The 20,854-nt window shown below is 32.7% G+C and overlaps 2 long non-coding RNA genes across 2 annotated transcripts; one reads left to right on the top strand and one right to left on the bottom strand.

Moving 5' to 3' along the window:
* Positions 1-955: 955 nt before the first annotated feature.
* Positions 956-1,566, bottom strand: LOC131612562 (uncharacterized). The gene is made up of 2 exons (XR_009287424.1): positions 1,332-1,566; positions 956-1,229 (listed from the first exon to the last, which is right to left on the bottom strand). It is a non-coding gene; the product is annotated as an uncharacterized LOC131612562 (long non-coding RNA).
* An 18,581-nt stretch (positions 1,567-20,147) lies between these two features.
* LOC131610233 (uncharacterized) lies at positions 20,148-20,712 on the top strand. The gene is made up of 2 exons (XR_009286422.1): positions 20,148-20,265; positions 20,372-20,712. It is a non-coding gene; the product is annotated as an uncharacterized LOC131610233 (long non-coding RNA).
* The last annotated feature ends 142 nt before the right edge of the window (positions 20,713-20,854 follow it).

A 20,854-nucleotide genomic window follows, 5' to 3' on the forward strand; every position in this document is an offset into this window, starting at 1 on the left:
AAACCTAATGGAGCCATCAACTCACAATGAGCGTATAACCTAATGGATCTGTTGTTATAGGAATGTTAGGCGTCCCGACATGACAATCGACTATGAATTAGTAGAACTAGACACTTTGTTAGTTGCAAGATTTCTCTTAATTTTGATTGTGATAGTAATGGTGGTAGTAAAAATGGTTCCTTTTTCCCTTAAAGATAATGACTAATTCCGATCTTGAATTGAAGGATATTAGAGAAGTCGAATTATTACAATACTGAGGACTAAATAGCTTCCCTCCGATAACAACTTAACTTCTCTTTATCAAGAGACAAATATCTCTCCATAAGCCAAGAGCATTAGAGACACGTTTTCACTGCCACTTACCTAACAAAGCTAGATTAATTAAACATAGATCACATACACAAATGTCACGTCTCTACTTAGATTTGCAGACATTTAACCAACGGACTCAAGAGATCTTAACATCATCTCTCACCCTTCAAAATAATCTTCTTTAAATCAAAGTGTGTTTGGTTGAGTGGCGTTTTGTTTGTGTTTTAGATTTTTCATCCAAGTTTTAGAGGATTAATTCAGGGGTTTGTGACCTTTTTACTAATGTATTAGTGTTAATTCAATATTGAACTTTTATCTTTATTTTATTTTAATTATTTTTACTTTGAGAGATTTTGAGCACTAATACTACTTAATCATTTAGTGTTCAGGGATATTAATAGTAGTGAATAGTGATCTATGTGACATGAAATTTATATTGTGAAACAAAGTTACTAGTTAGTTTCTATGAAATGTGCATTATGATTTATAGAAATGTGTATTTAATTGATGTAAAATGTTATTGATTTAGTTATGGTAACAAAATGTTTATAATTTAAGTAAAATGTTACTAGTTTAATAGGTTGAATTATACACAATTCTAGATTAATGGTTGAAAAATATATAGTGGTTGAACTTATTACAATTTACAAAGTGAACCATTTGATTATAATTCCACAAAACTCACAATTATGGACAATTATAAATTTAAAATACACCCTTACATACTTATATTGGCACAATCCACAATCGAATTTATTTAGCATAACTTACACCATTATAATTATACATTTATTCCTTAAGTACCAATATCATAACTTACATCTCACATACACACATATACAAATGGCACTTTGCAACATGATTTTCGTAACATGCATTGTTTATACAATCCTCGTCGGCAGTGCAAAATGCATGATCTGTAATATCAGATTAAAAACAAATAAATAGACTAAAAATAATCAATGATTGTGAATATATATGATAAAGAAGATAGTCATGAATGGATGTGAAAAACTTACATTCGGAGTCACCAGCTGTTACAAGGACAATTAGAGAAAAAACTATAATCAAAATATGAATTAGTTTGAGTGTTTTATTCATATTTTTCCTCATTTGGATGTACAATAATTAGAAAATTTTCTTATCATTTATAAGTATAACTCCATGATTTAGTTCCTACAAAGTTGCAAGAGTCATTCATAAATAAAAAATAATTGTTTGGTGTCTTATGTACATCAATGTGTTGTGTAATTTTACCACTCATTCAATAGATTATTTAACCTTAATAAAAATATTACATGAAAATTTTGATGATCATCATAAGTCATATTTATTTTATTAAATTTTGGTTTTATATTATAATTTCATTTTCAACCTTTCATGAAAATAAGAGAAAATTTTCAAAAGAGATATAGTAGTGTTGAATATCGAAACAAATAGTTGCTAAAACTAATATGGGTCTAAACCTACAATTAGCTAGACTTCCACAATGTGTCAAGCCAATTATTACAAGGTGGCATAGAGTCCCACAAGTAGAATAGGTCGAAGAATACCCCCCAAGTTAAGTTTCCAAGACTTAAGTTCCACACAGAGATATAATGCCTCCATGTTAGCTTTTCCCTTAGATGAAGCTCGGAAGATGCAACCTTAAAATGATCATGGAAAGTCACCTTGAAATCAGAGATTGGTAGTCATATCCCCAATCTAGTGGAAAAGGCACTCGTAGAATGGAATTGACCAACCCTCAAAATAGTTGCATATCCTTTTTGCTGAATCCACAGGAAGAATAAACGATCTGACAAATTCTCGACCGTTATACCAACAAAAATTATGGTTGCTTCATTGTTCAAGGCGGACAAGGTCCTTACCATTTCAACATCCATCCAATTGTACTTGATAGCGTTTCACTCCATTTTTAGTCCGGTCATCCACTTTAGAGTGATCATCGGGATTAATTCAAGAGACTACATTAGGTCTACCTTGATATTACAAAGGAGCCCTAATCTTAGGGTCGCTGGCTCACAATTGTACCTCTTCTGATAAATATGAATGAATTCCTCGATGTCACTACAACACGGAAGGCTTTTAAAAGCGTTTTTTTGGCCTTTAACAGCGCTTTAAAGCGCTGCCAAAGCCAGCGCTGGCATAGGTTACGAAAGCGCTTTTAAAAGCGCTCTGGTAGACCCCCCCTATAAGAGCGCTTTTTACAGAAAAAGCGCTCTGGTAGACCCCCCTATAAGAGCGCTTCTTCTGGAAAAAGTGCTCTGGTAGACCCCCCTACTAGAGCGCTTCTTCTGAAAAAAGCGCTCTGGTAGACCCCCCTACTAGAGCGCTTTTCCAAAAGCGTTTTGGTAGGTGGCGTATTTTTTTTTCTTTTTGTAGCAGCCTATAAGAGCGCTTTTTATGGAAAAAGCGCTCTGGTAGACCCCCCATACTAGAGCGCTTTTTCAAAAGCGCTTTGGTAGGTTGCGTATTTTTTTTTCTTTTTGTAGCAGCCTATAAGAGCGCTTTTTGTATCAAAGCGCTTTCGTATGTGGACCTTTAAGAGCGCTTTTTAAAAGCGCTGTCGTTGCTAAATGAGATATTTTAAAGTGCAGCCTATAATTTCAGCCTCCCAGATCGACCTGTAATATTTTTGACCTGTAATATATTTTCAACCTGTAATATTTTCGACCTGTAATATATTTTCGACGATATATTTTCAACCATAGGTAGGACTATATATATACTAATATAATACCATTATAATATCCAAAATTTTATATATACATCACTATGTCAATCAAACTAAATCTCTAACATCAACAACAATATTATACTTCAAATATTAATTGGCAACAATATGAACAAAGTTAGTAACCATAGGTAGGACTATAATATTCTCTTCAAATCGACACAAATTAATCCTACTACATGAATAGCTGATGAATATAAAATTGACACAATTCCTCTTTGATTTCTTCCAACTTAAGTCTCGTGTAAGAAGCAGCACGGAATTCGTCAAAGTACTACAGAATAAAAACATAATATGAATGATTTAGTTAAATGTAATAAATTATAAGAAGTTATCTAATTAAGTTATAAATCCATACCGTGATTGGAATCTCTAATTGATTCATTTGAAGGATTTCTTTAATAAACCTCAAAACAAAGTATCCGCAGTCTGAACTGTTCCGCTGTATCGGACACTACATAGAAAAACAAATAAGATTTTATAGTTGTCTTGTTTTATCAAGTAGCATAAATATTATAAGCAAAATTGTGAAAAATAATGTAACTGCACTTTGATCCAAGTAATGTTGTTTGATTTAGTCCGGGATACATGTGCGTCTCGTTGACTTCGGAACACTTGTATTGATCTAACAAAAAATTAAAAGCATATATTTAGATCAATCTCACAAATAATTAAATATATAAATATACAAGAATATTTAGAACGATCCCACTTACACATCAATAATTTCCTTCATAGCCGGATAATTGCTCCACTCACCATCTACCGAATTCAGATAATATACAACTTCTCTTATCGGGTTGATAGTAAGCAACAACCAGTGTGCTCTATAAATTAAAACAATAGGTTATATGAAAATTTTGCTACGCAAAAGAAACAAAGATTAAATGAACCAAGAATGAGAAACTAACCCTACTGGTCGGGTATTATACGCCCAAAGAATCAGACTTTCAGTATTGCCGGATGACATGAATCTATCGACTAAGTGTTGTCTAACTGATTCCGGTTCCGAAGCAATTGTCATTCCACTGCAATGGGCGGAAGACACGAAACGGAATCTGTTTGACAATGGAGTCCCGCGCAACACTCTGTCATGCAACAACCTTAAATAAAAACATTATAAACATATTAGCGGATGAGTGAATAACCGGATGTATGAGTGCATATTAGTGTATATTACCGGATGAGTGAAAAACATAATAAACATAATGTGTAAATAAATTGTTCGACTAATTAAATAATATATCGGATGAGTGAATATTACCGGATGTACTAGTGCATATTAGACACGCCTAGTTGCTCTTGCGTAAAAATCTCTTCCAAGTCATCTATTGCAATATGTGACATGAATTCAACACCAAAGATACCTTCCTCCATATTGATTTGACGGAGAGCACCTTCCTTCAAATCGGACATATCAACAAGTGTTGCGAGCGTCGTCCGGTATCGAGGCACAAAAGCACCACCTTTTTTTGCCGCTTGCTTCGGAGGACCCTTAGGTGGTACGCTACGAACGTCCTGTGTCACTTGTTGTGACCCCCGAGCAGATGCCTAAAAATCATATAACGATCGATAAAATATAAAATCATGCAATTTAGATTCAAATTAAATATTAACACCTTAAATGTACCTCTTTTAGTGATGCAACAGACTCCTCCTCTTGTAATATCCCCTTGCCCTTAATTGCGGGTTTTGTAGGAGCAGTCTAAAATTAAAATGTAAAAAATAATTAACGTAACGGTACAGAATTGACATTCGAAAACTAAATGATTCATAATGGTTTTGAATATACCTCATCACCAATGATAATGAGCTCCGAGGGCCATGCAACAAATGACCCTATTGCATCTCGCATCAATGTTGTCTCTGAGACCATGTCAGGTACCGGTAGCACCGCATCATGATCTAATACAACATCAACTGATACTTTCAGGTGTCCATCTGGGAACGGTCTATGGTGAAGTAAATCTCCCACAGTATTGTGAACTTTTCCCTTGCCAACTAGGCGATAATACGGTGCCGATAAGTATAGTTGGCAAGAAGAAATGCCCTAAACCAATAGTAAATATAAAGTCATTATCGTTAATAAAATAGAACAATTTATAAGGAAAAGAAATTTATAATTACCTTGGGAAGTTTTCTTTGACAGTTGAAACTAGCTTTATCACTAGTTTCTTTCACCGATGCAGTATTGCACTTTTCTCTCATATACATATCTTTATCTCTTTGCAATTCAGAGACTTGTGCTTGCAATTCCTGCAATTTTTGCAACACTTCTTAATTGGTAGGATTTCTTCTCCTAGGACTCTTGTAAAAAGAGGTTGGAGTCACACCATGACCCTTACCCCTCACCCGACCGGGATACTCAGGAGCATCTAGTGCTCTACTAAGTACGCTCCTATCATCCTGGTCCTCACCGGTGGACACCGATTGCGACAAGGTCTCCTGTAATTCATTTACATTTCAATAATTATCATTTATATATTAAAAAACATTTGATTTAATTAAAGACACAGTATTATACTTACACATTCAGTAAAAACTCTCTGAACATCGGGATCGACAGCTTGATTCTTGCCCACACGAGCTTCCCTCCACAACACATGTACAGGAAGTGAGGTTTCCTCACTTTTAGTCTCCTCTAACTATGCATTGACACAAATGATAAAATCGTCAAATAAAACACATTTAGACAATTAATTAAAACGCATTTCTATTTACTTACAATTTTATCCTCTAAGCGTGCATATCCCAAACGCCCTTTTTTGTATGGATATGCGGGTTTTGATGCTCTCGCGCTATTTGTGACACTCCTTTTCCGAAAATCTTCATCTCTTTGATTTACAAACTCAACCCAGTCTTTTTCATCAATGAAGATCTCATACTTTTTTGACCGTCCCGGTGCCTCTTCAAGAAAGTTTCCATCTTTATCCTTAAGATAGTTATTTGTCAAAAAAGCTTTCCACCCTCTATATCTTTTTCCGGCCAAACTAAGTATGTAGCGTCTACGCTCATCTGGTATGTCAAAAGTCCTCTGCAAAAAAACATACGCATAGTGTGTTAGTATAAGTAATTTAAACAATTTATCGTCAAGATAATAACAACAACCATATATGGTATATACCTGAAGCTCTTCCCAAATCGCTTTTTTTTCGCATCCAACTCTTCGCTTTTCAGATTCCATTTAGCTACGGAGACTGGAATATGCATACGAACAAGTGTACCAATGTAGCTTGTCAACTTTGCAGAATTAGGACCAATTGGTTGGTTTTCAGAATTCCATTCCAAATGGTATACTAATCCTTGGTCTCTATGTCGAATGATTCCCTTCATAATGGTGATGCCTCGTGCAACTTCTTTTGCTTCAGTATCAGGTGGAGCATTTGTATCCGGAGCCTCTATTTCTTGAGCATCTCTTTCTTGTGAGTTTTCTTGTGAGTTTTCAGGTGGAGCATCTCTATCCGGAGCCATTTAACCTGTATCAAACAAACTAAAGCACATTAGTACACTATTAATAAGCTAACAATCTATACAAGTCAAATGGAAGTCAAACCATGCATGTACAAGTGTATCGGAAACGAAATCGGTACAAATCAAAATAAGCGTCAAAAAAGAAAGTTGTCGGAATTGAACGAAATTTACATGGCTATGGTAAAACGTCCTCACGGACTCAAAAATAAAGTCGGTTTTCCGAAATTCATACCCTAAGCCCGACTTTTGATTACGGGCAGAAGCAAAACCGAAAAAAAATAGTCCCAAAATGTAAAGATAAGTGCATGAGCAGCTCCGGAATCGTCAAAATAGTATAGTTACATGTAAAGAAGTCGACAAACGGATACATGGTTCAAAAGTTATGTACAAAACGAGAATATGCACCAAAATTGAATAAGTACTATACTATTGAATAAAACAATCGGTACAAATTGAATAAAACAAATTAGTCGGAATATGTATACTATTACCTTTATCACTAACGTCTCTTTCTTTTCTTGGTAGGATTGTGTTCTACGCGTCTCTTAACAACGCGGACGGTTGGATTGATCCAAATACCCTCATTATGATCATTTCTAGTACACGATTCATTCTCATTTTGATCGTTTCTTTAACTAAATAACACAAACATCTTCTTTAATTTTCAAAATACAATAACCGTTCTCTATCGTGATATCGTGTTATTTAGAGAAATCGGAAGAATTAACTTATGTGAGTGATGGAGAGTTGAGCCTGTATCCATAAGAAGAAGCAAGCAATAGAAGCATAGTGAAGGAACTGACTTACAATCAAAGGAGAGTGGGATTTGATTTGGATATAATGGCAAAGATATATCAGGCTATGATTATTTGTTGATAAGATATATTAGACTTGTCAAACATTGTACATGGTAAACTATACCATTATCATGAATCATAAACCAAAGATACATAGAAAAAACTATTTGCTTGCTATCATACTTTTAGAGTAAACTATACCATTATCACTTCAGGATCAAATAAGATAGCAACACAAAAACAAATTTCTACATTACAGAAATTATGAACAGAAGCAGAACCAGAAACTATTTGCTTGATATCATACTTTTAGAGTAAACTATACCATTATCTCTCATAAATGTTTCAAAGTATTCTCACAATTTGCTCTTAAAATAGTGGGAAGACTTTACCTGAACAGAAGCAGAACTAGACTTTGATTTTGACCAAGAAAAACCCTAAAATCCCACAAGACTTTGATTCTGAGAGAAGCAGCAAGAAGACGACGACGGCGGCTAGTTGGGGACGGAGGAGGGGCTGAGACCACGGCGGAGGGAGTGAGAGCGAGGAAGCAGAGAGTACGTGAGCGAGGAAGAAGAAGAAGATGTACGGAGGAGCTTTGGGTTTCTGAATAAAATAGCGTGTTTTAGTTTTATGAAAATTTTAAAAAGGGCTACTAGAGCGCTTTTCAGAAGCGCTTTCATACACCCCCCTTATACCAGCGCTTTATTACTAAAAGCGCTTTCGTACCCTCCCCCTATAAGAGCGCTTTCAAAAGCGCTTTCATAACCCTACCTATAAGAGCGCTTTTAAAAAGCGCTTTCATAACATAACCTATAAGAGCGCTTTTGAAAAACGCTTTCATTACCCCCACCTATAAGAGCGCTTTTCTAGCGTGATTTTTAATTTTGTTTTTAGCCAAACCTACCACAGCGCTTTTGGGCAAAAGCGCTTTCTTAGGGGTGTTGTTAAAAGCCAAATTTGGCGTAGTGTGTGCTCCCTCATCTTCTTGACAACTTGTATTTCCTCCTCATTCGGAGTAGAATAAGGCGTATGGTCCTCGATGGGATCGCCATTTCCACCACCATCGTCAGACATAATAACTTTGAAAGAATCTAGGGAAGAAGTCCTCTCATTGAGGGAGTTCCCAGACACCACTTCTCAATCAAAATCATCACTCAAACATACAATTTCTCTATTCACGCCATCATGAGTAAGGGGGGGGGGGATGAGTCAGGGGTTAACCCTACTCTCACAGTAGAAGAAGCATCTTTTTCAGTATTGTTATCTAGGCGAATATGGCTATTACTCATTCTCACTAAGAAAATAGAAAATGTTGAAGGTAAAAGCTCGAGCTAAGGAAAGTACTTGAATATGTGAGTTCGAGGAAGTAAGGTGCGAAAGAAATCCTGAAGCTTGAATGGGTAATGACAATTTCTCCAGAAAAATACTCTTAAAGGAAAAGAGGAAAGAGAAGCTTGCAACCAAAAAATCTTAAAAAGGAAGACTTAATATTAAGAATAGTGAAAACTTCTAGTAGAAAAAAATATCTAACGATCCATATCCACCACGAGAGAAATTCCAAATCAAAAGCAGGATCTTCCCTTGGGAACACAAACAAACTCAAGTGTTATCCAGTCTTTTCAGTTCCCATATTAGAAAGAAACAACAAAACGTTTCAATGATGGGAACACATTTAATGTTATAGTTTCCCATTGTTTTTCATAAAAATTGAAGCATCTCACGACCTGAATAGCACGAAAGGAGCCTCTGAAGGTCGGTCACGACCACTAAAGACTCACCTGGTTCCCTCAGTGTCTGGCAAGTACTGGACAGGTCAAATGCAGCCCAAAGCTAAGGTTCATTCCAATTCAATCCACTTCACCAAGCCTAAGGTATAAAATTCATCTCATTATGGACCCAAGTACATTCTCTAATATTCACTTTCACTACTCTCATATTGAGTTATGAACTGACTTGGACGTCTGAGTGTCTTGCAGGTACATCACGTCCCCGCCACGCCGAAAGCTCATTTCAACACCATTGGAGGTTAGGACTTTCGGTTCAAGGTTCTGAATCAACAAACCACATCCAATTATGGTTCTTGAGTGAAACAGTAGGGTTGAAATAGCAAATGCACTATTAGAAAGAAACAAATAGAGAGAACATTGATAATATGTGAGAGCAATTAAAAAACTGATAGACATTTTTCCTTTACTACATATCCAATACTACAAGGTTTTCATTCTCTCGTCCATGTCTCTATTTTCTTTTTATTGTTTCTCTTTGCATTATCAAAATATTTCACAAAATTCAAATTTGATATTTTTGTTGTTTAAAAAATGATCTTTTTAAATATAATGTTAAGTTTGTTTAAATTTTAGACTTTTAATTTTACCGTATGAAATGACCTCTACTATATATATAGAAAATAATTCATTGGAAGGTCAACTCGACCTACTTTAGTCAGTGCAATAGGATAGGAAGGAACTTTCTATGGTTAATGTGAATAAAAGTTTACTATAGTTATTGCACAGTGTAAGATTTTATATTCCGTAACTTAGTGCATTTAAGGGGTATAGTTATAGTACATGTAATAGAATCAATAACACTTCTATTAAATCGGATTTTTTCGTTTTCTTTTTATTTAGTTAAAAGTTATTTTTCTCTTTTTTTAGATGTCACTTTGTATATTCTCTCACCAAATTTTCTCGATCTTGACTTTCTCTATTACTTGAAGTAAGGGTGGACATAAACCGAAGACCTAACCGAAGACCTAACACAATCGGGTGGAAACCGAAAAATAAAATAAAATTGGGCGGGTTTAAACGGTCCAGCGTAGGGGTGTACATGGATTGAGTTGGACTGAGTTTGGCCTAACCCGTTATCCAACTCGTTCAAACTTCAATGGGTTGGATTCGTGGGTTGTGTTTTAAATTAAAAATTATAATTTTTTTTAATTTAAAGATATTGTAACACAATTCAATACATTTGTACTCATTTCTAACACACAAAATGGATGAAGCACATCATATAATATTTAATAATATTCAACAACATGACAAAAGACTAGATAGTAGTATAAAATTCCACAAGACACATTACTTTTATAAAATACGTAAGTTGGAAATGATACAAAAGAAAATAAGAAACAATATTTTGTCTTGGAATTACGTAAACTCATTGCTCTAGTAGTATTATTGGTGAAGAATAAAGTTTTTTTTGGAACAATTATGATTTGTATTGAGATACTACTTTTATATTTTTATTTAAAATAATAATAAATAAGAAATTACTAATGTCATATTAATGGGTTGGGTCAACGGGTCCACGGATTGCAAAACTCAAACCTGATACCCGAATCAAAACTATATAGGTTGTTACGGGTTAGATTGGGTATACACGTAAATGAATGAGTTCAAGTAATTTATAAGTTGATTCGGTTTGGATTAGAGGGCTCGTGGATCGGCCCGCACCCATGAACACCCCTATTCCAATGAGTCTAACGAGTGAAATAGGCGGGTTCAACTGGTTTTAAATGCGCGGTCAGATAACGCAGGCTGAACCGCGAGTACACTTATCCGTCCGAATACCCCTGTACCAAATGCAACCGCTTTATTATCAGTTTGACTTAGGGGTAATACCATGATACTCAACACACCACTCATTCTAAATCTTGTCTTTCTCTCAGTTGAAACCCTAGCGCCTCTACTCATCACTCAGCCCCATTACTCATTCTTCCGCCACCACTACTCCATCATGACGAATTTCAGTCCACCGCCATCAATCACCGTTACTCCAAAAGGGAAAACCTTAAACCTGCCCAGTGTTGTTCTCAAGATGACAAGTTATCAGTTGTTGAAGTTAATAGTCAGGTTAAAGTTATTAGTTTTGTTTTATTCCGATGATAATGACATGAGTAGATTTTTAAGCTTTTATTCCTGATGTAGAGTGTGGGTTTTACATTTTTGTTTAAATGGTTTAAATCTTTTATCATAATAATTAACATGTATATTATCTTATAAATTGATTATTTTTGCTTTCTAGGGTATCATGTTTAATGCAGATCCAGAGTTGAGGATTCTGAGAAGTTTTGCTTTTGTTGAAAACTATGAAGCGCCGGCACGCCAATCAGAAGGTGTGTCTTGGCATGTCTCCGCACTAGATACGTATTAGACACTGACACACGTACGACACGTATCAGACTTTTTTTGAAGTGTTCGTCGAAAAAATAATTAAAATATTACGGACACAGATACGACACACTATTTTAAATAACGGACACTATCAACATTTCAAATTATTAGAATTTAAAAAAATAAAAACGTTTTTTACCTTTTATTTTCCATTTCCCCCACTATAAAACCAACTCGTATTCCTTGTTTTTTTCATCTTTGTTTGTTTTCATCTTTAACCCACGCCGCTTCGCCACACGACCGTATTCCACTGTCGCCACCACCCATATTTCACTCCTTTTCTTTCGATACTCATTCTTTTTACTTTCTTAATTGAAAGTAATCAATTTAAATGTTTTTTGTTGATTGAGAGTACTGAGTTTAATTATACATAAATTTTGGTTCTCATTTTAAACTCTTTATAAATTGTGCTCATAAATTGCATTATTTTATTAATATATAAAATATATATATATATAGCCGTGTCCGTGTCCTATTTTTTATGTTAGCGGTGTCCTCGTGTCCGTGTATGTGTCGTGTCCCGTGTCCGAATTCAAGCTTCATAGGTTAAAAAAAGTACAAGCTACCACTTTTGAGGAGGGATATAATAATGAGTATGGAAGACTTGCATAATAGACGTGTACTTGTTTTGGTGTTGTTTATTTTGCTGTATGTGTATCCATCTTTCATCGTGGAAGGGGTATTGACTTAGCAGTATCCATTATAAGGTGTTTGTTTAACCATTATCAATTTTTTCAATTTATTATATTATATTTTATAGCATGTATGCATTCAGGTTCAGTGTGTTGTATCACGTTTGCATCACATAAGTTTCCAGTTTTTATGGGGCTCATATAATACACACGTGTCTTGTTTGGCCATTGCAGTTTGCTTCGTGATTGAATCGGAGGAAGTTCTCCTTGGCTTACATAGTGGTGTAGTTGTCTTTTGTGCAAAGTTGTGTCACTGTCGCGATTTCGTTTGGGTTGGAGCAGGTCGATTTTGTTGCCAATATGTAAGTTGTAATTTACCGGTTTTTTTGTATTGGTTGTGAATGATCTTCTTCTCAATGTACAGGCATGTTGAAGCTCTCTATATCTAAGTCCGTGGTGTTATCACGGTGTTTGGAATCTTTTATGTGGCTTTTTTCTCTTGTTAGGAGTTTCATGTGGTTTTTGTTTTCTTTTCAATTATTTATTTTGTAATTTGTGGTGTAGTGTTTACAAATCTTGTGCTTTATTTGATTAATGCATTTTGGCTAAATATCATTTATGGTAAATTGTTGATTGGTAAATTTCATAAATAAGCATGTTGTTTGATGGCAGAGCACCAGCACTAGGTGTCTATCGTTGTATTACTATTTAATAGTTATATTACTCCCTCCGTCCCACAATGAGTGATCTAGCACATTATTTCACACAAATTAAGAAAAATGTATAAAAGTAAGAGAGAATATTGTTTTTACAATAGTACCCTTATTATGTATCGGGAATTGTGAAATTTATATTAATTAGAGGTTAGAATTACAAATTGAAATGAGTCATTCATTTTGGAACATCATTTTATTCTAAATGGATCACTCATTGTGGAACGAGGGAAGTACTATCTAATTTAAAATATTTGAATGTGTCATATTTAAAGTAGTGTGTTATTAGGCTTAAAATGAATCAGCCCCATAAGCCGAGTAAAGTTGAGTTGGGTGAGACTTTTGGGTGCGAGTTGAGTTGGGTGAGTACTTGTTTTAGGTGTATTGTGTTTAAAAATTACATCAGACATCCATAACAAAGCAAAAATACCATGAATTGATTTCAATAAAGGAATACAAATTTTCATAGGTTACTAAATATTCTATATAAGAAAGTTCGTATAAATCACATCCAATTTTTAGTTTTCTAAAACATTTGCTGAATATTCAGCTTCAACCTTCACTACTCCCTCAAACTCTCAGCATAGGCTCAATCCATTAACGGCATTGAAACTCAACTCTAGAGCTTCAATTAGTGTGAGCTTAACCTCCATAACCTGAATAATCTTCTCCTTCCATTCTTGTGTTTATTCTCTGGTATTCTCTTCACTTAGGTAAGTTAACCGAATTCCCTTTTCAATTCATTTTTTATTAAAGTTATTCTTTTATCTTATTAATTAATTAATTAACACAAAATCTAATGATTAATTGACATTTAATTAGGATTATATGTGAATAAAAATCGATTAATTGAGATTGAATTAAAATATGGAGACAAAAATAATCTACTTGGCCGAATTGCAATCATAGTTGTATTACTATCTAATAGTTGTATTACTTTCTTTCTTATATTTAGAACGAGAGAAGTTAAAAGGTGATATATGAGATTACACTTCAATTTTTTTCTGAAAGTAGTTTTCCATCTCAACTTATTAATATTTTTTTTTTGTCTTTATTGTTATATAACTATTTTAGAATTAAAATAATAGTAAGAAATGTAATGTTTTATTACTATTGCAATTAATGTTATATTTGTATTTAGTGAAAAAAAATATTTTAGTTAGTTATTATATATGTTAAGCAACTTTTTAATCCATACTTAAATGTTAGAAAATGTAAAAACTTTAAATTTTATAAATATATTCTCACTGTTTGGTAAGTTTGTCGATTTCTGTTGGGTCTGCATATTTTCTTTTTTTTCAAAACAACTTTTAAGAATAAAAGACATGCATCTGTCGCTTTTTCAATTTAAAAATAATTTAAATACTTTTTTTAAAAAGAAAACTGTATTACAATTTCTATTATAAGAAAATATATTGTTTGAGAAAGTGAAAGTGGTTGTTTAAAGGCAGAAAGAGTTACTAGTGATAATATTGTGATGTTTATATTTTTTTTATAGATTTTGGATTATTGGGATTGGGTTATTGTTGGATTTTTAAGGTTTGAGGTTGAGGAAATTTGTGAGTTTTATTTTTATAGATTTTGAATTAGTAAGATGAAGTTTTCTTTTAGTGATATTGGTGAAGATATGGATGGAGGAGGATGATGAAGATAGGAAAGATTTCTTGTTTTTGTTTCGATAAAGATTTGTGTTTGAATGATAAATATATGGATAAAAGTTTGTTTTGATAAAGTTTTTGTGTCTTCCGCTCGCCTAAAAGATTGTAATAAAATTTTGTGATCTTAAATACAATTTGAAAATATGAACAAGTTATAATTAAAAAGTTTATTAAGACAAACATTCTCATTAAATAAATAAGTAAAATAATTTGTTTTATTAATTCATTAATACAAAGAAACTTTATAGTAACTTCTGACTATACGATCAATTATAATAAATATTTATAATAATTGATCGTACTATATAGTTTTTTCACAATATAGTCAGAAGTTTTTATAAAATTTCTTTGTATTAATGAATTAATAAAACAAGTTTTTTTATTTATTTATTGATTGATAATGTTTGTCTTAATAAACTTTTTAGTTATAACTTGTTCATATTTTCAAATTGTATTTAAGATCACACAATTTCATTACAATTTTTTAGGTGAGTGGAAGACACACAAAACCTTTATCAAAACAAACTTTTATCCATATATTTTGTAACTTCATAAATATTATGATTGATTCATATGATATGATGTGTAAGGTCATATAATTATTAAATGCATAAATATTACATGAGTTATCTCCCTAAAAACGTTTTAATGAAATCATATGATCATATATACAATTTAAAAATATTGCATTATCACAAACTAAAATAAACTAGTATACTATTTGATATTTTGTAACACAGTTGCAAATCTCATTGAATGAATTTAAGTATAACACATACTTAAAATATTTTTTACAAATAAAAATATAATTTATTTAAATATTATCACATATAATCATATGGTTGAACATGTTTTAAAGTAGTTATATAATTTTGTTTAATATTATTATCTTTTAATAATTTGTTAAGAGAAATAAGTTGAGAATTTAACACATCATGTTTGAATCAATATATATTTCAAATTTTAAAGAATTATTTAAAATAAGTATTCAAAAAATTTATAACAATATTTTCAAGAAAGAAATAAGTTGGTTAGGGCAATGTGGAAAGGTCCATTGCAACTAAGTTGACACTAAACCCACAAACTTAATCATAATAAAGCAAAAAGTCATTAAAGAAATAAAACACAAAAACATCAATTTAGGTTTTCAATTTAGTATTGGGTAAGAAAGCAAACATTAATTTGCACATATGCATCACAACTCGAATATGAAGAGGGCATGTTAGAAAAACTACCCTTGTTGATGTCGACAATTTTGTTGACGACTCGTTAAGATTTAAGCTGTTAAATTTCATGGACGTTTATTCAGGGTGAAACCAAATATCAATGGATCATTTAGACCGAAATATAACAACTTTCATGACTGATGAAAGAAACTTTTGCTAAAAAGTCATGTCCTTCGATTTTAAAAATATTTAGAAAACTTACCAGCGGATGATGAACAAAGTATTAAGAAATTAGATAGGAGATACGTTGGAAGTTTACATGGACGATATGATCACCAAATCAAAGGAATAGAAGCACACACATGGAATCTATATTTGGTGAAGCAAGAGACTACATAATTCATTTGAACCCCAAGAAGTGTTAAGGTGCGACAAGGAAATTTCTAGGATAATATCTCATCGAAAAAGGGATAGAAGTGAACTCGGATAAATGTTGAGTAATAGTCAACCTGTCATCTCCATAAACCAAGAAGGGGAATAAAATTGAATGGCATATTGGTTGCTTTATCTCAGTTTATCTAGAGATCAATATATCACGCGCTTCTATTTTACAAACTCTTGAGGAATGAAAGGATGTTCGAATGGACACACAAATGCGACATTACATTCACTAAGCTTAAGAAAGTTTTATCTACCTCTTTGTGTCTCCAAAAGCTATAGGAGCAGTTTTGGTGAGAGAAAGTGATTCCTTCCAACACCTAGTATACTTCATCGGGAAGGTATTACAAGGTCCAAAAGTATGATACTAAAAAGTAGAAAATATCGCCTTAACACTCATGGTAACAACCAGAAAACTAAGGCATTATTTCCTGACACATACATTAGTAGTACAAACTGATTACCATACATATAGATACTCCACAAACCAAACAGTGAGAAGAATGAAAAAATGGGCCATATAGTTATCACAGTTTTATATCTCTTATGAGCCAAGAAAAAAGCTCAAAGCTCGAGTGTTCGTAGGCATCGTAGCCATAACCACTACTGAGAAGTTAGACATAACCACTAGAGAGAAATTATTTGTAGACATGTCATCCAACACCGAGGGAAGGAGTGCCACACTTCTTTTTGGAAAACATATATACATCCTCAAATTAAAGGTTGCCATAAGGTTTGAATTCCCCACTTCGAACAACCAAGTAGAGTGTGATGAATGCTTAGTTGGGTTAAAGGTTACCATAATAGTTATAATAAAGTCGGATTCACATATTGTCATATCACAAGTCTAAGGAGAATACCAAGCCGAAGATAGCATCATGTAGAAGTATCTAAAAAAAGTAAAGACTGGTAAGACAAAATTAATAAGGTGGAGGTGAAGGTTAAGGAAGCACAAGAAAGGGGGATGAATTGGATTTCTAGAATGATAATATTTTGCTACCAAAAACAACAAAGAGAGAAGTTAGAATAAAAATAATGAACACTGATATTTTTATCCTGGTTCACTATTAATGAAGCTACCTCCATTCCACCCGCCAAGGTGATTTCGCCTGATCACAAGGAATTAATCCACTATAACCAAACTTGATTACAATCACTAAGACTAATATTTAATGTCTTCTTGATAAATTTTTACTATAGCATAGTCTCTCAAGGAAAATACAACTCAAAAGTGTGTTACAAAGATGCTTCTATGAAAACAGATTAGACAAATGTATTAAAAGAATTTACACACAAATATATTTTCTATAAATGTGTATGAAGAAAAGTTCCTTGAGTGTATGCTTTTATTTCTCTCAAAAGTTTCACCGTATTGCAGTGTTCACGTAGAATTTTTTCTTGTTCCATTCTTCCAAGACTCCTTTATATAGGCAATAAAAAGATCCGTTGGCGGGTGAAGATGGAATTCCACAAAAGTATACACAAAATGGTATAATATATTGTCCTTTTCTCACAAAATCAATGTAGTGAAAGGAATATTAATTTTGTATCGTGTACTATTTTCTCACGTAAAACCTTTTGATCTTATCTTATAATATTCAGAGGCTTCAGAAAGAGAGTTAATGAAGCATGCATAGAAGGATCAAAGTCTGTATGAAAAGGTCTTCAGAACCTGGTCTTTAGAGTCTTGATCCAGAGTCTGGTAACACAGTTCTTCAGAGTTGTTGAGCACAACACTCCAGAGCTTGATAACATCAGAGGCTTCTCTTGTTAGAGTCCCAAAGCTTTATGGATGAGCGATGATCAGAAACGTTGAGTAGAGTAGTTTAGAGCTTGTTCATCTTTGTTATCTCCTTTGAGTCAGAGTGTTCTAGTCAGATTTTGATGACGTCACAAGTCACTTTCCCAGAGTCGAAATTTATTTGCTAGCAGCTGCACACTTAACAAAACCATTAGGATACAAAAAATTTCTTTATGAAACTGTGTATTGTTATCATTAAAACTAAAAGTCAAATTTTGTTCTTACATGAGGCACATCACATCCCAAGATAAAATAATGGTAAAGTATATTTGTTGTCAAATTTTTCCATTTCCAAGACACGAAACCACAATAATACCATCATGCATTAGATATTGGCAAGCCTAAGCATAAATGATAAGATAATCATACATTAGATATTGCCAAACCCAAGCATAAATGAGAAGATAAGCATAGTAGAGAGGAACTGACAACTACAATTTAGATGACACCAATAATAAAGTATATAAAGTATGTCTTACGCATACTCGTTAATTGAAGGATGACACTATAAGAGAGGGTTCACCAACCCTTTGTTAAAATTCCTCACTAAAGGGAGTGAGAGAAAGTATGGAAGAGATTCATGAGGGAACAACACGAAAACACTTGGGAGACACACGTTAGCCAAGAAGACCCTTAGAGTTATCTATTTTTGGCCAACCATGAGGGAGGATTCCAAGATACACAGTTAGAATTGCAAGTAAACTTGTGCCAATTTCTTCATTTAAATAAGGGTTAATGAACTTTTTGGTCCCTCTAATATTCCAAATTTTGTTTTTAGTCCCACTAAATATTTTCTTCAAACAATGATCCCTCTAAAATTTTCCATCTATACTTTTGATCCCTCTTGCTAACCTTCGTTAATAGAGCTGACATGGCACTGTCTCGTGGCAATGCCAGCATGACAAAGATGTTGACATGGATGTCACGTGGTATTTTGTCCCCATTTTATATTTTTTATATAAATCTTATTTATAGCGGCAGATTCCGTCACAAAATCTGTCGCTAACATGAAAATCATATGAAAACTCATAATTTGCAGCTAATTTGTAGCTAATTCAAACACATCATTCTTATGACCTCAACTTTGTTTTTTTTATGATTGTTTGCAATAACATTTATCACATTATAAGGATATCTCGCAAAAAAAATTAAATTGTTTTTACTTGAGATGAATTAAGTATGAGTTTCTTTTGCAAGTCGATCTTCTATAAAACGAAAACAAGAAAACGTTAGCATATTATTGATTTTTAGGTTAATATTTTGCAAGGAATTAGATGATAACACATAAAAATTATCTCAAAAGTTTCATGGCATGTAGAATAAGTTTAAATTTATTTTAATTTTCCGATCGAAACACATGTGTGTTTTGATCAAAAAATCAAAATAAATCGAGAACTATTCGGAATGCAATTAAAGTTTGCAGATATTTTATATATGTTATAATATAACTCCCTGCAAAATAATAGCTTAAAACTCAATCATATGATAACGTTATCCTTGTTTCCATTTTATAGAAAATTGACTTGTAAAATAATTCATATTTAATTCATCTCAAGTCAACAAAATTTAAATTTTTGTGAGATATCCTTATAATGTGATTAACTTTCTTGCAAAAAATAATGGGAAAAAAAGAGTTCTAGGTCATAAGAATGATGTGTTTAAATTAGCTAGGAATTAGCTGCAAATTCTGGGTTTTCATATGATATTCATGTTAGCGACGAATTTTGTGACGGAATATCTGTCGTTATAAATAAAATTTATATTTAAAATATAAAATAAGGAAAAAATGCCACGTGACATCTATGTCAGCATCTTTGTCATGCTGTCATTGCCACGTGACAGTGTCACATCAACTCTGTTAACGGACATTAGCAGGAGGGATCAAAAGTGTAGATGAAAAATTTTAGAGAGATCATTTTTTTGAAAGAAATATTTAGAAGGACTAAAAACGAAGCCTGAAGAGAAAAAATTCATTAACCCTTTAAACAATTATTTATCAATTTGTACTTTTAACCTGTCTATCCCAAAAGATTAAAAGGTTAAATAAAAACAAAAGGAGACATTAATAAAATAAAAAAAGAAGAATGATGATCACAAACAAAATTTATTTGAGTACTTTTACTAAGTTTAAATGGTCAACTTAATGATATAAAAATATATAAACGACACATTGATATATCTAAGAGACGCTTTACAATAATTCTTTATTAGTGGATGATTTTTTGCAAATTCTATATATACTAATTAAATGCTCAAAATACCTTCTATTTATTACAATTTTAAAGAGAAAAAAATATGTTTGAAGTTCTCAAATTCGTTCATGTCTTTATCATATTTCTTTCTCTAATTGTTATTGTATCCTCTCATCGTAAGTTTTTTTTTCACATCTACTTCAAGTTTTAATTTTTTTTATCATATGCATAATCTTTTATACCTTCTTGCTAATACTGGTTTATTATTACTTAAAATCAAAGGTTATGTGTTCTGCACTAGTGACGATGATTGTCGAACATATATGTGCACTACTGACGAATGTCAAGTTCCCAAGTGCATTTGGTATTGGTGTTCCTGCGTGGATGAGTAACAAAAGTTTTAGGGGTTTAAGAATCATGCAAGATTTCTAAAACGTAAAGTGATCAATTAAGTGAATGACTTCTGTTGAAATCCACTAACTTTGGTATATTATTATATGTATTTTATTAGTTACTTATTTCTGATATTAACTACACTACTTTTATGGAAGTTAGTTTTGATTTTATTTGTATAAATAATCAACTTCGTCGTTATTATTATGAAGTGAAAGTAATTGCATCTAGTTTCATTAAGAATTGAAGATGAATTACAATCTGCTATATATGCAGCAAGTATTCACAATAGCTATCATACATTGCCTACATAGTATCTAAACTTCTAACTAACTTTCAATTGTACTAACTAACAGTTAGTTAGGTGGTTAC

Source organism: Vicia villosa, linkage group LG6 (assembly GCF_029867415.1).
Source record: "Vicia villosa cultivar HV-30 ecotype Madison, WI linkage group LG6, Vvil1.0, whole genome shotgun sequence".
In the NCBI taxonomy this organism is placed as follows: domain Eukaryota; kingdom Viridiplantae; phylum Streptophyta; class Magnoliopsida; order Fabales; family Fabaceae; genus Vicia; species Vicia villosa.